Here is a 13933-nt window from a genome sequence, read left to right as displayed (position 1 = left end):
CCATCGTCTGAATATATTTCCTGAGATTCCATGTATACCAATACATCAGATAAAAATCGTATAGTTTCCAAGAATTATGATAGCATATGGATTCCAGGAAATAATTAATATTTTATGAAAAAGCCAGTGCAAAGTTACCGTGCGATAATAAAAAAATATAATGACTGATATCTGGTGAATATGCGTTAAATACCTCAAGAAACTTAGCTAGATTGTGCACCTTGTACCGTTTATTCATTAAGGTCGAGTTGACCATTTAAAGTACTCCAACCAGTTGAGAAAGATTGTGCAGTTTTTCTCAGTTGACCTGTGACTGTTAAACGAGTTGAACTATTTCTGTTAGATAGTCCAGATTGTACAGTTGAACTGATTAAGCTTGTTGTGAATTTTTTGTCTCCTAAACCATTTAAGCTCGTTTGATCATTTGAAGTACTGCAACCAACGGAGATAGATTGTTTAATTTGTGTATTTAGCTATCTTCGCTTGTTTGCTGGTTTTGCCAGTTGGCAAGACTATAGAAAACAGCTAAACTACAGAAATTGCACAATCGATCTCAACTGATTGAACTAGTTCAAATGGTAAAACTGGCTTAACTTGTTCAGGGGGAATAAAATGCATCACTAGATTAATAGGTTAAACCACACAAAATTCGCAGTCTAGTTGAACTTGTTGAACTGGTTAAATAATCAAACTAGTGAAAGCAGTAAGAATAAACAGACTGCACTCTATCTCAAATGGTCGATGTAGTTCAAATGCTCAGACTAGGTTAATTGGTTCAACTGGACAAAATGAATAACTAGCTTGATAGGATAAAATGCACAAACTGCACAATCAAGCTCAATTGACAGTCAGAGTAGCTAAGACATTTGAGCTGCACAAGTTGCACAATCTATTTTAATTGGTGAAAGTTCTTAAAATGGCCATACTAGCTTAAATTGTTGAACTCGTTAAATATTCAAACTAAGGAAGACAATCGGATGGCAGGAAATAATAAGTATTATATGAAAAAGGCGCCACAAATCTACCGAACGATAATAACAACATAGAATCACTGATTTCTGGTGAATATATGTTAAAAGCCCCAAATAGTATACTACTATCTTAACTAGTTAAGCCACTTAGCTAGATTGTACAGTTAGTGCGATGGAATCATCTAAGCTAGTTATCCATTTTGTGCAGTTGAACCATTTCAACTACTTCAACCAATTAAGAGAGATTTTGTAAGCTGTGCAGTTTAACTGTCTTCTCTGCTTTGACTTTTTAACAAGTTGAATCAATTAAAATAGTTTGACTATTCATTAACAATTTTCTTAGCTTCAAGTTTACACTAATCAACAACGAAACTGTGAAATAAATCAAATCTTGACGTGGCGGATCTCAATCATAGAAAAGGCGGAAAGAGGACACCCCTAAAACAAAAACACACGCTTAAATCAACCGGAAGCTTAAATTACGGCAAATGGGGAAAGAAATCCGGCGTTAATCTGTTACTAATATGTTAGTTGAGACGACGTTCGCTCACACCTATATTCGACAACTCAAAAAAATTGATAACGTACAGACATTATGAATACTGACCAATTTTTAGTTTTTAAGTACATCTTAAAAGATGTTAAAAAGAAAGGAAACATTTAAGCCTCCTAGCAGTCGTTAATTCTTGATTCCAAACGATCGCACTTCGCGCATGAACAACAAACTCCACCACCCTCTCCAAGTGAACGCAAGAGGCTATTTCGAGGTTATGGAAAGACAGGACGTGGCTACTCTCCACTCCATTATTGCGAGATGTGTTCGGATAGGAACAGAGGTGCACTCCGATGATTGGGCTACGTATTGGCAGATGGATCACCATATCCATTCCGTAAGCCACCACAAAGCTGTTGTTCACTGGCTACATTTCGTGGATCCAGTCACTGGAATACATACCCAGGAAGTGGAGTCCTGCTGGAAAAATTTGAAACTAGGCAAAAAGGTTTAACTAATTAAGATAATCAAAGTAGCGGAAAGAGTAAAAGTACACAAATTGCACCATCTATCTGAAATGGTTGATGTGCTTCAAATGCTCAGACCGGGTTAATTGGTTCAACTGGACAAAATGAATAACTTTGCTCGATAGGGTCAACTGCACAAACCGCACAATCAAGCTAAATTGTTTAAACTCGTTAAATAGTCAAAGTAGCCAAGACAGTTAAAATGCACAAAGTAGTTCACATGGTTTAACTAGCCTTAATGCTTCTGCTGAATTAAGCTTTTTAAGCTTTATCGCAAGGCAAAAAATGACGCTCATTTCAGGTTCGTCTCACTCAAAACGTTGTTTCGCTTCTCTGCACTTGAATTATGCTGTTTTAAGCCTTATCGTACCGAAAACAGGTCCCCTGCCCTTTCGCAGCTGAGAACGCTGTTGTCTTAGCTTTGTAGCAGCGTAAAAAGGTTTTTTTAGCTTGTTTGCAGTTGTCATGCTCCCTTTGGCTTCCTTGCACTAAACTAGGTTTTTTCATCTGTTTGCTGCTAATAACGATGACTCAAGTGATATCTCACTCAAAATAACGTCCCCACTATTTTGTTCCTAAATTTACGCAGTTTTAAGCTTTTTCGCACTCAAAAAAGGTTTTCGCCTGTTTTTAGCTAATCCCGCTGATTTTAGCTATATCTCCAAAGAACGGTTTTTGTTGTCTTGGTGCTAAATGTCGCTGTTTTTAACTCTTTTAACTCTTAAAATTGGTGTTCTGACCGGTTTGAGGGTTATTGACTGATTTTTAGGTTGATCTCACTCAAAAGAACGTTTTTGCTGTTTCGGTGACAAATTACGCTCTTTTCAGTTTTTACTTTCCTTGAACTAAAATTTGTTTTTTGGCCTGTTTGCAGTCACTTAAGGGATTTTTGCTATACCTCACTGAAAACAACTTTGTCTGCTGTTTCGTTGCTAAACCAAGCTGTCTTCAGCCTTTTTTTTTTTTGGACTGAATTAAGATTATCGCCTGTTCGCAGCTAATTTCGCTGTTTTAAACTATATCTCACTCAGAACAACTTTATTGCTGTTTTCTTGTTAAATCACGCTGTGCTCAGTTTTTCTGCAATAGATAAAGATTTTAGCCTCTCTGCAGCTACACTTGCCAATTTTGGCTTTATCTCACTCAAAATCGATTGTGCAGTTAAGTCATTTGACGTCGTTATGCATTTTGTTTAATTGAACCATTAAGGCTGGTTATGCATTTTGGTGGCAGGTGTCATTTAACGACCTTAACCAACTAAGATAGCTAGTAAAATCTTAAGGCCCCGACTCTTTTCGTTAGTTTGACTATTTAAACCAATGAGACCAATGAAGTCCCTCAACCGATTGAGCTAGTTTAACCATTTGAAAAAGTTGAACTAATTAAGATAGGTTGCGCAGTTTAACCCCTTAAGTTAGTTATGCATTTTATTTAGTTAAATATTTTTAGCTAGCTTGACCATAATAACAACTTTGCCTGTTTTTTTACCAGTCACGCTTAGTGTATCTTATCTTCCTCAAACCAATGTTTCTGCTTTCTTCTTGCTATATTACTCTGCTTTCAGCTTCATACCACCAGAAACATGTTTCTGACGCTGCACCGAAAACAGCTTTTCTGCCTTTTTGCACCTAATCACGCTGTTCTTAACTAACGTAAAGGCGTTTTTTGGCTTGTCTGCTGTTGTCATGCTGTGTTTAGAGCTTTCTCGCTCTAAAAACTTGTTTTGTGGCCTGTTTCCAGCTAATCCCGATTATTCAACCTGTATCTCACTCAAAAAACGTTCTTACTCTTTTCTTGCTAAATTAGGCAGTATTCAGCTTTTTCGCACCTGAAAAAGGTTTTTCGCCTGTTTGCAGCTAATCACGCTGATTTTGGCGATATCTCACTCAGAAGAATGTTTTTGCTTTTTCGCCACTAAGTTACGCTTTTTTCAGCTCTACCGCACCGAAAACCCTTTTTTGCGCTTGTTTGCTGGATGTACGCTGCTGTTATCTTCCTTGCACTAAAACCTGGTGTTCTAGCCTGTTGGCAGATAATCGACTGTTTTTAGCTTGATCTCAACTCAAAACAACGTTTTTGCTCTTTTGCTGCTAAATTACGCTGTTTTCAGTTTTTGTTTGTACTGAATTAAGAGTGTCACCTGTTTGCAGCTAATGACGCTGTTTTAAGCTATGTCTCACTCATAACAACATTTTTCTCTCTGCGATGCTAAATTACGCTCCTTTCAGCTCTATCGTACTGAAAACCCTCTCTATACTTGTTCGTTGCTGTTACACTGTTCTTACCTTCCTTGCATGAAAAGTGGTTTTCTAGCCTGTTCGCAGCTAATTGACCGATTTTAGCTTGATGTTTCCGAAAACAACGTTTTTGTTGTTTTGTTGCTAAATTACGCTGAATTCAGATGTTTATCTGCTTGCAGCTAATAGCGGTCTTTTAGGCTATATCTCACTCATAACAACATTTTTCCTGCTGTGGTGCTAAACTATGCTCTTTTCAGCTCTTTTGCACCGAAAACCCTATTTTGTGCCTGTCTGCTGTTGTTACACTTGGTTTTCTGGCCTGTTTGCAGCAAATTGACTGATTTTTGCTTGATCTCACCTAAAACAATGTTTCTAGTGTTTTGTTAGTAAATTTCGCTTCTTCCAAATATTTTTGCACTGAATAAAAAATTTAGCCTTTTTGAAGCTAGTCACGCTGATTCTAGCTATACCTCAATCAAAAGAACGTTTTTTGCTCTTTCGGGTCCAAATTACACTCTTACAAGACTTTTTTCACGGCATAAAGGTTCTGGCCTGTTTCCAGCTTATCACGCTGATTCTAGCTATATTTCACGCAAAAAATGTTTTTGTTGTTGTGGTGCTAAATTGCGCTGTGTTCAGCTTTTTCGCACTGGAAACGGTTTTCGCCTATTTGAAGCTTCTCACATTGATTCCAACTATATCTCGCTCGAAAGAAAATTTTTGCTTTTTCGCCGCTGTATTTCAGCTGTATTGCACCTAGAACCTTTTTTTGTGCTGGTTTCCTGGATTGACGCACTTTCTTTCTTCCTTGAACCAAAACCGGTGTTCTGGCCTTTTTGCAGACAATTGACTGATTTTAGCTAGATCTCACTCAAAACAAAAAACCTTTTTGCTGTTTCGGTTCCAAATTACGCCGTTTTAAATGTTGTTTTTTTTCCAACTGCATGAAGACTGTCGCCTGTTTCCAGCTCATTACGCTGTTTTAAGCTATATCTCACTCATAACAACTTTTTTTTTTTGCTTCTGTGCTGCTAAATTACGCCCTTTTCAGCTTAATCGTACCGAAAACCCTCTTTGTGCATGTTTGCTTATACCCTTTTCAGCTTTTTTGCAATGCATAAAGGTTTTTTTAACCTGTTTACGGCTTATCACCCTGGTTCTAGCTATACCTCGCTCAAAGAAGAACGCCTTTGCTCTTTTGGGTCCAAATTACACTGTTCTCAGCCTTTCTGCACTGCATAAAGGTTTTCGCCCGTTTGCAGCTTATCACGCTGCCTCTCGCTATATCTCACTCATAAGAACGTATTTTTGCTGTTGTGGCGCTACATCGCGCTGTGTTCAGCTTTTTCGCACTGGAAACGGTTTTTGCCTGTTTGGAGCTAATCGCGCTGTTTTAAGCTGTTTTGGTTCTTTACTACCCTATTTTCAGCTTTTCTGCACTTGAAAAAGGTTTTCGCCCGTTTTTTTTTTTTGGTGCTTAATTACGCTCCTTTCGGCTCTATCACACGGAAAGGATTTTTCGCTTAGTTGCCGTTGAATTTAGCTGGCCCTACTTTTATTACACCGAAAGAGGTCTTCTGCCTGTTTGTAGCTAGTTACATTCATTTCAGCTTTATCTCGCTCAAAACGTTTGTTCTGTTGTTAGCCGCCGAGTTTCGCTATTTTTTTTAGCTTTATTACACAGAAAGCAAACACGTTCTTTTTAGTAAGATAAAAGTAAGATAAGCTCAATTAGCTGCCGATATGCGGAAACCGTTTATCAGTACGATAAAATGTTTTAATGCGATAAGGTTAAAAAAACAGGATAATTTAGCAAAAAGAGGGCGAAACCGTTGTTTTTTTTCCATTACATAAAGCTCTAAACAGCCAATTGAGCCAACTCACGTACTTTCTGCATTTTGCGCAGTTGAACTTTCTCCGCGTTTTGTAACTTTCTTCAGTTCAACTGCATTCGCTAGTTTGACTTTTTAACCAGTTAAACTATTTATGGTAGTTATGCTTTTTGTCCGATTAGACCCTATCCCCAAGCTAGTTTGACCATTTATACTGCTTGAACAAATGAAGATAGTTTGTCCAATTGGCGCATTTTAACTGTGTTCCCTTGTTTGACTATTTGATCACTTGAATCAATTTGCCCAGTTTGGCCATTTGAACTACTGGATTCAATTAAGCTACATTGCACAGATAGTGCAGTTGAATCATTTGACCCAGTTATGCATCTTGATCAATTGAATTGTTAAATCTGGTTATGAATTTTGTGCAGTTAAAGCATTAAGGCTAGTGTCATTTAACGGCCTTAACCAATTAAGATTGCTTGTAAAAATTTGAGCGACTTGACGGTTTTCGCTAGTTTGACTATTTAAACCAGTGAAATAAACGAAGCCCTCTAACCGATTAAGCTAGTTTGACCATTTTAACTAGTTGAAGTAATTAAGGGAGGTTGTGCAGTTTAACCATTCAAACCTAGTTATGCATTTTGTTCAGTTCAATGTTTTTAGCTAGTTTGACCATAACTACTTCAACAATTCAATATAGATTGTGTTATTTCTGCAGTTTTGCTGTTCTGCTAGTTTGATTATTTAGCCAGGTCAAACAGTTGAGCTTGATTGAAAAGTTTGTCCAGTTGAAGCTGTTAAGTTGGGTATGCATTTTGTCCCTGCAACAATTTTAGGTGGTTTGACCATTTGAACAAGTCTAACCAGTGAAGCGAGATTTTGCAGTTTTTGCAGGTTTACTGTTTTTTTGCACAATTAACACAACCTACGTCAACAGCTTAGACTAGTTCTAATGGTCAATCAAGCTTGAACTGTTGTGCATAGTTATGCATTTTGTCCACTTAAACAAGTTAAGCTTCATTGACCATTTGAACTAGTCTAACCAGTTGACGTAGCTTATAGGGTTCAAAAGGTTAAATGTCCATCGAGCGACAACAGTTGAATTGCACAAATTGGACAATCCATCGTAATTGGTAGAAGTGGTTCATATGGTCAAACTAGCTTAAAGGCTTTAGCCGGACAAAACGCTTAGCTTAATTGGATCAACTGCACAAGCTACACAATCCAGCTTAATTGGTCGAAGTATGTGACGTGGTTAAATACGTTTTGCTTCAATTGAAAAACGATGGATAACTAGCCTAATCAATTCAACTTCACAACCTGGACAATCTAGTTGAAATGGTTAACCTGGTTTCAGTCAAACTGAGGTCGTCTGAAAAAAATTGCACCATCTATCCAACTGGTTAAAGTGACGGTCAGACAAGCCAAGCCAAGCCAGTCAAACTGCACGGGTTGCAAAATCTTTTCTAATGGGTTGAAGTAGTTCAAATGGTCAAACTGGCTTAAATGGTCTATCGAACAAGATGTATAACTAGTTTAAATGTTTCCTTTGCCTAGACTGCACTATCTAGCTTAATCGGTTCAACTAATTGAGATAATCAAAGTAGCGGAAAGAGTAAAAGTGCACAAATTGCACCATCTATCTGAAATGGTTGATGTGCTTCAAATGCTCAGACCGGGTTAATTGGTTCAACTGGACAAAATGAATAACTTTGCTCGATAGGGTCAACTGCACAAACCGCACAATCAAGCTAAATTGTTTAAACTCGTTAAATAGTCAAAGTAGCCAAGACAGTTAAAATGCACAAAGTAGTTCACATGGTTTAACTAGCCTTAATGCTTCTGCTGAATTAAGCTTTTTAAGCTTTATCGCAAGGCAAAAAATGACGCTCATTTCAGGTTCGTCTCACTCAAAACGTTGTTTCGCTTCTCTGCACTTGAATTATGCTGTTTTAAGCCTTATCGTACCGAAAACAGGTCCCTGCCCTTTCGCAGCTGAGAACGCTGTTGTCTTAGCTTTGTAGCAGCGTAAAAAGGTTTTTTTAGCTTGTTTGCAGTTGTCATGCTCACTTTAGCTTCCTTGCACTAAACTAGGTTTTTTCATCTGTTTGCTGCTAATAACGATGACTCAAGTGATATCTCACTCAAAATAACGTCCCCACTATTTTGTTCCTAAATTTACGCAGTTTTAAGCTTTTTCGCACTCAAAAAAGGTTTTCGCCTGTTTTTAGCTAATCCCGCTGATTTTAGCTATATCTCCAAAGAACGGTTTTTGTTGTCTTGGTGCTAAATGTCGCTGTTTTTAACTCTTTTAACTCTTAAAATTGGTGTTCTGACCGGTTTGAGGGTTATTGACTGATTTTTAGGTTGATCTCACTCAAAAGAACGTTTTTGCTGTTTCGGTGACAAATTACGCTCTTTTCAGTTTTTACTTTCCTTGAACTAAAATTTGTTTTTTGGCCTGTTTGCAGTCACTTAAGGGATTTTTGCTATACCTCACTGAAAACAACTTTGTCTGCTGTTTTGTTGCTAAACCAAGCTGTCTTCAGCCTTTTTTTTTTCGGACTGAATTAAGATTATCGCCTGTTCGCAGCTAATTTCGCTGTTTTAAACTATATCTCACTCAGAACAACTTTATTGCTGTTTTCTTGTTAAATCACGCTGTGCTCAGTTTTTCTGCAATAGATAAAGATTTTAGCCTCTCTGCAGCTACACTTGCCAATTTTGGCTTTATCTCACTCAAAATCGATTGTGCAGTTAAGTCATTTGACGTCGTTATGCATTTTGTTTAATTGAACCATTAAGGCTGGTTATGCATTTTGGTGGCAGGTGTCATTTAACGACCTTAACCAACTAAGATAGCTAGTAAAATCTTAAGGCCCCGACTCTTTTCGTTAGTTTGACTATTTAAACCAATGAGACCAATGAAGTCCCTCAACCGATTGAGCTAGTTTAACCATTTGAAAAAGTTGAACTAATTAAGATAGGTTGCGCAGTTTAACCCCTTAAGTTAGTTATGCATTTTATTTAGTTAAATATTTTTAGCTAGCTTGACCATAATAACAACTTTGCCTGTTTTTTTACCAGTCACGCTTAGTGTATCTTATCTTCCTCAAACCAATGTTTCTGCTTTCTTCTTGCTATATTACTCTGCTTTCAGCTTCATACCACCAGAAACATGTTTCTGACGCTGCACCGAAAACAGCTTTTCTGCCTTTTTGCACCTAATCACGCTGTTCTTAACTAACGTAAAGGCGTTTTTTGGCTTGTCTGCTGTTGTCATGCTGTGTTTAGAGCTTTCTCGCTCTAAAAACTTGTTTTGTGGCCTGTTTCCAGCTAATCCCGATTATTCAACCTGTATCTCACTCAAAAAACGTTCTTACTCTTTTCTTGCTAAATTAGGCAGTATTCAGCTTTTTCGCACCTGAAAAAGGTTTTTCGCCTGTTTGCAGCTAATCACGCTGATTTTGGCGATATCTCACTCAGAAGAATGTTTTTGCTTTTTCGCCACTAAGTTACGCTTTTTTCAGCTCTACCGCACCGAAAACCCTTTTTTGCGCTTGTTTGCTGGATGTACGCTGCTGTTATCTTCCTTGCACTAAAACCTGGTGTTCTAGCCTGTTGGCAGATAATCGACTGTTTTTAGCTTGATCTCAACTCAAAACAACGTTTTTGCTCTTTTGCTGCTAAATTACGCTGTTTTCAGTTTTTGTTTGTACTGAATTAAGAGTGTCACCTGTTTGCAGCTAATGACGCTGTTTTAAGCTATGTCTCACTCATAACAACATTTTTCTCTCTGCGATGCTAAATTACGCTCCTTTCAGCTCTATCGTACTGAAAACCCTCTCTATACTTGTTCGTTGCTGTTACACTGTTCTTACCTTCCTTGCATGAAAAGTGGTTTTCTAGCCTGTTCGCAGCTAATTGACCGATTTTAGCTTGATGTTTCCGAAAACAACGTTTTTGTTGTTTTGTTGCTAAATTACGCTGAATTCAGATGTTTATCTGCTTGCAGCTAATAGCGGTCTTTTAGGCTATATCTCACTCATAACAACATTTTTCCTGCTGTGGTGCTAAACTATGCTCTTTTCAGCTCTTTTGCACCGAAAACCCTATTTTGTGCCTGTCTGCTGTTGTTACACTTGGTTTTCTGGCCTGTTTGCAGCAAATTGACTGATTTTTGCTTGATCTCACCTAAAACAATGTTTCTAGTGTTTTGTTAGTAAATTTCGCTTCTTCCAAATTTTTTTGCACTGAATAAAAAATTTAGCCTTTTTGAAGCTAGTCACGCTGATTCTAGCTATACCTCAATCAAAAGAACGTTTTTTGCTCTTTCGGGTCCAAATTACACTCTTACAAGACTTTTTTCACGGCATAAAGGTTCTGGCCTGTTTCCAGCTTATCACGCTGATTCTAGCTATATTTCACGCAAAAAAATGTTTTTGTTGTTGTGGTGCTAAATTGCGCTGTGTTCAGCTTTTTCGCACTGGAAACGGTTTTCGCCTATTTGAAGCTTCTCACATTGATTCCAACTATATCTCGCTCGAAAGAAAATTTTTGCTTTTTCGCCGCTGTATTTCAGCTGTATTGCACCTAGAACCTTTTTTTGTGCTGGTTTCCTGGATTGACGCACTTTCTTTCTTCCTTGAACCAAAACCGGTGTTCTGGCCTTTTTGCAGACAATTGACTGATTTTAGCTAGATCTCACTCAAAACAAAAAACCTTTTTGCTGTTTCGGTTCCAAATTACGCCGTTTTAAATGTTGTTTTTTTTCCAACTGCATGAAGACTGTCGCCTGTTTCCAGCTCATTACGCTGTTTTAAGCTATATCTCACTCATAACAACTTTTTTTTTTTGCTTCTGTGCTGCTAAATTACGCCCTTTTCAGCTTAATCGTACCGAAAACCTCTTTGTGCATGTTTGCTTATACCCTTTTCAGCTTTTTTGCAATGCATAAAGGTTTTTTAACCTGTTTACGGCTTATCACCCTGGTTCTAGCTATACCTCGCTCAAAGAAGAACGCCTTTGCTCTTTTGGGTCCAAATTACACTGTTCTCAGCCTTTCTGCACTGCATAAAGGTTTTCGCCCGTTTGCAGCTTATCACGCTGCCTCTCGCTATATCTCACTCATAAGAACGTATTTTTGCTGTTGTGGCGCTACATCGCGCTGTGTTCAGCTTTTTCGCACTGGAAACGGTTTTTGCCTGTTTGGAGCTAATCGCGCTGTTTTAAGCTGTTTTGGTTCTTTACTACCCTATTTTCAGCTTTTCTGCACTTGAAAAAGGTTTTCGCCCGTTTTTTTTTTTGGTGCTTAATTACGCTCCTTTCGGCTCTATCACACGGAAAGGATTTTTCGCTTAGTTGCCGTTGAATTTAGCTGGCCCTACTTTTATTACACCGAAAGAGGTCTTCTGCCTGTTTGTAGCTAGTTACATTCATTTCAGCTTTATCTCGCTCAAAACGTTTGTTCTGTTGTTAGCCGCCGAGTTTCGCTATTTTTTTAGCTTTATTACACAGAAAGCAAACACGTTCTTTTTAGTAAGATAAAAGTAAGATAAGCTCAATTAGCTGCCGATATGCGGAAACCGTTTATCAGTACGATAAAATGTTTTAATGCGATAAGGTTAAAAAAACAGGATAATTTAGCAAAAAGAGGGCGAAACCGTTGTTTTTTTTCCATTACATAAAGCTCTAAACAGCCAATTGAGCCAACTCACGTACTTTCTGCATTTTGCGCAGTTGAACTTTCTCCGCGTTTTGTAACTTTCTTCAGTTCAACTGCATTCGCTAGTTTGACTTTTTAACCAGTTAAACTATTTATGGTAGTTATGCTTTTTGTCCGATTAGACCCTATCCCCAAGCTAGTTTGACCATTTATACTGCTTGAACAAATGAAGATAGTTTGTCCAATTGGCGCATTTTAACTGTGTTCCCTTGTTTGACTATTTGATCACTTGAATCAATTTGCCTAGTTTGGCCATTTGAACTACTGGATTCAATTAAGCTACATTGCACAGATAGTGCAGTTGAATCATTTGACCCAGTTATGCATCTTGATCAATTGAATTGTTAAATCTGGTTATGAATTTTGTGCAGTTAAAGCATTAAGGCTAGTGTCATTTAACGGCCTTAACCAATTAAGATTGCTTGTAAAAATTTGAGCGACTTGACGGTTTTCGCTAGTTTGACTATTTAAACCAGTGAAATAAACGAAGCCCTCTAACCGATTAAGCTAGTTTGACCATTTTAACTAGTTGAAGTAATTAAGGGAGGTTGTGCAGTTTAACCATTCAAACCTAGTTATGCATTTTGTTCAGTTCAATGTTTTTAGCTAGTTTGACCATAACTACTTCAACAATTCAATATAGATTGTGTTATTTCTGCAGTTTTGCTGTTCTGCTAGTTTGATTATTTAGCCAGGTCAAACAGTTGAGCTTGATTGAAAAGTTTGTCCAGTTGAAGCTGTTAAGTTGGGTATGCATTTTGTCCCTGCAACAATTTTAGGTGGTTTGACCATTTGAACAAGTCTAACCAGTGAAGCGAGATTTTGCAGTTTTTGCAGGTTTACTGTTTTTTTGCACAATAAACACAACCTACGTCAACAGCTTAGACTAGTTCTAATGGTCAATCAAGCTTGAACTGTTGTGCATAGTTATGCATTTTGTCCACTTAAACAAGTTAAGCTTCATTGACCATTTGAACTAGTCTAACCAGTTGACGTAGCTTATAGGGTTCAAAAGGTTAAATGTCCATCGAGCGACAACAGTTGAATTGCACAAATTGGACAATCCATCGTAATTGGTAGAAGTGGTTCATATGGTCAAACTAGCTTAAAGGCTTTAGCCGGACAAAACGCTTAGCTTAATTGGATCAACTGCACAAGCTACACAATCCAGCTTAATTGGTCGAAGTATGTGACGTGGTTAAATACGTTTTGCTTCAATTGAAAAACGATGGATAACTAGCCTAATCAATTCAACTTCACAACCTGGACAATCTAGTTGAAATGGTTAACCTGGTTTCAGTCAAACTGAGGTCGTCTGAAAAAATTGCACCATCTATCCAACTGGTTAAAGTGACGGTCAGACAAGCCAAGCCAAGCCAAGCCAAGCCAGTCAAACTGCACGGGTTGCAAAATCTTTTCTAATGGGTTGAAGTAGTTCAAATGGTCAAACTGGCTTAAATGGTCTATCGAACAAGATGTATAAACTAGTTTAAATGTTTCCTTTGCCTAGACTGCACTATCTAGCTTAATCGGTTCAACTAATTGAGATAATCAAAGTAGCGGAAAGAGTAAAAGTGCACAAATTGCACCATCTATCTGAAATGGTTGATGTGCTTCAAATGCTCAGACCGGGTTAATTGGTTCAACTGGACAAATGAATAACTTTGCTCGATAGGGTCAACTGCACAAACCGCACAATCAAGCTAAATTGTTTAAACTCGTTAAATGTCAAAGTAGCCAAGACAGTTAAAATGCACAAAGTAGTTCACATGGTTTAACTAGCCTTAATGCTTCTGCTGAATTAAGCTTTTTAAGCTTTATCGCAAGGCAAAAAAATGACGCTCATTTCAGGTTCGTCTCACTCAAACGTTGTTTCGCTTCTCTGCACTTGAATTATGCTGTTTTTAAGCCTTATCGTACCGAAAACAGGTCCCCTGCCCTTTCGCAGCTGAGAACGCTGTTGTCTTAGCTTTGTAGCAGCGTAAAAAGGTTTTTTTTTAGCTTGTTTGCAGTTGTCATGCTCACTTTAAGCTTCCTTGCACTAAACTAGGTTTTTTCATCTGTTTGCTGCTAATAACGATGACTCAAGTGATATCTCACTCAAAATAAAACGTCCCCACTAATTTTGTTCCTAAATTTACG

Source organism: Pocillopora verrucosa, chromosome 11 (assembly GCF_036669915.1).
Source record: "Pocillopora verrucosa isolate sample1 chromosome 11, ASM3666991v2, whole genome shotgun sequence".
In the NCBI taxonomy this organism is placed as follows: Eukaryota; Metazoa; Cnidaria; class Anthozoa; order Scleractinia; family Pocilloporidae; genus Pocillopora; species Pocillopora verrucosa.
Note: the sequence above shows the minus strand (reverse complement) of the source record.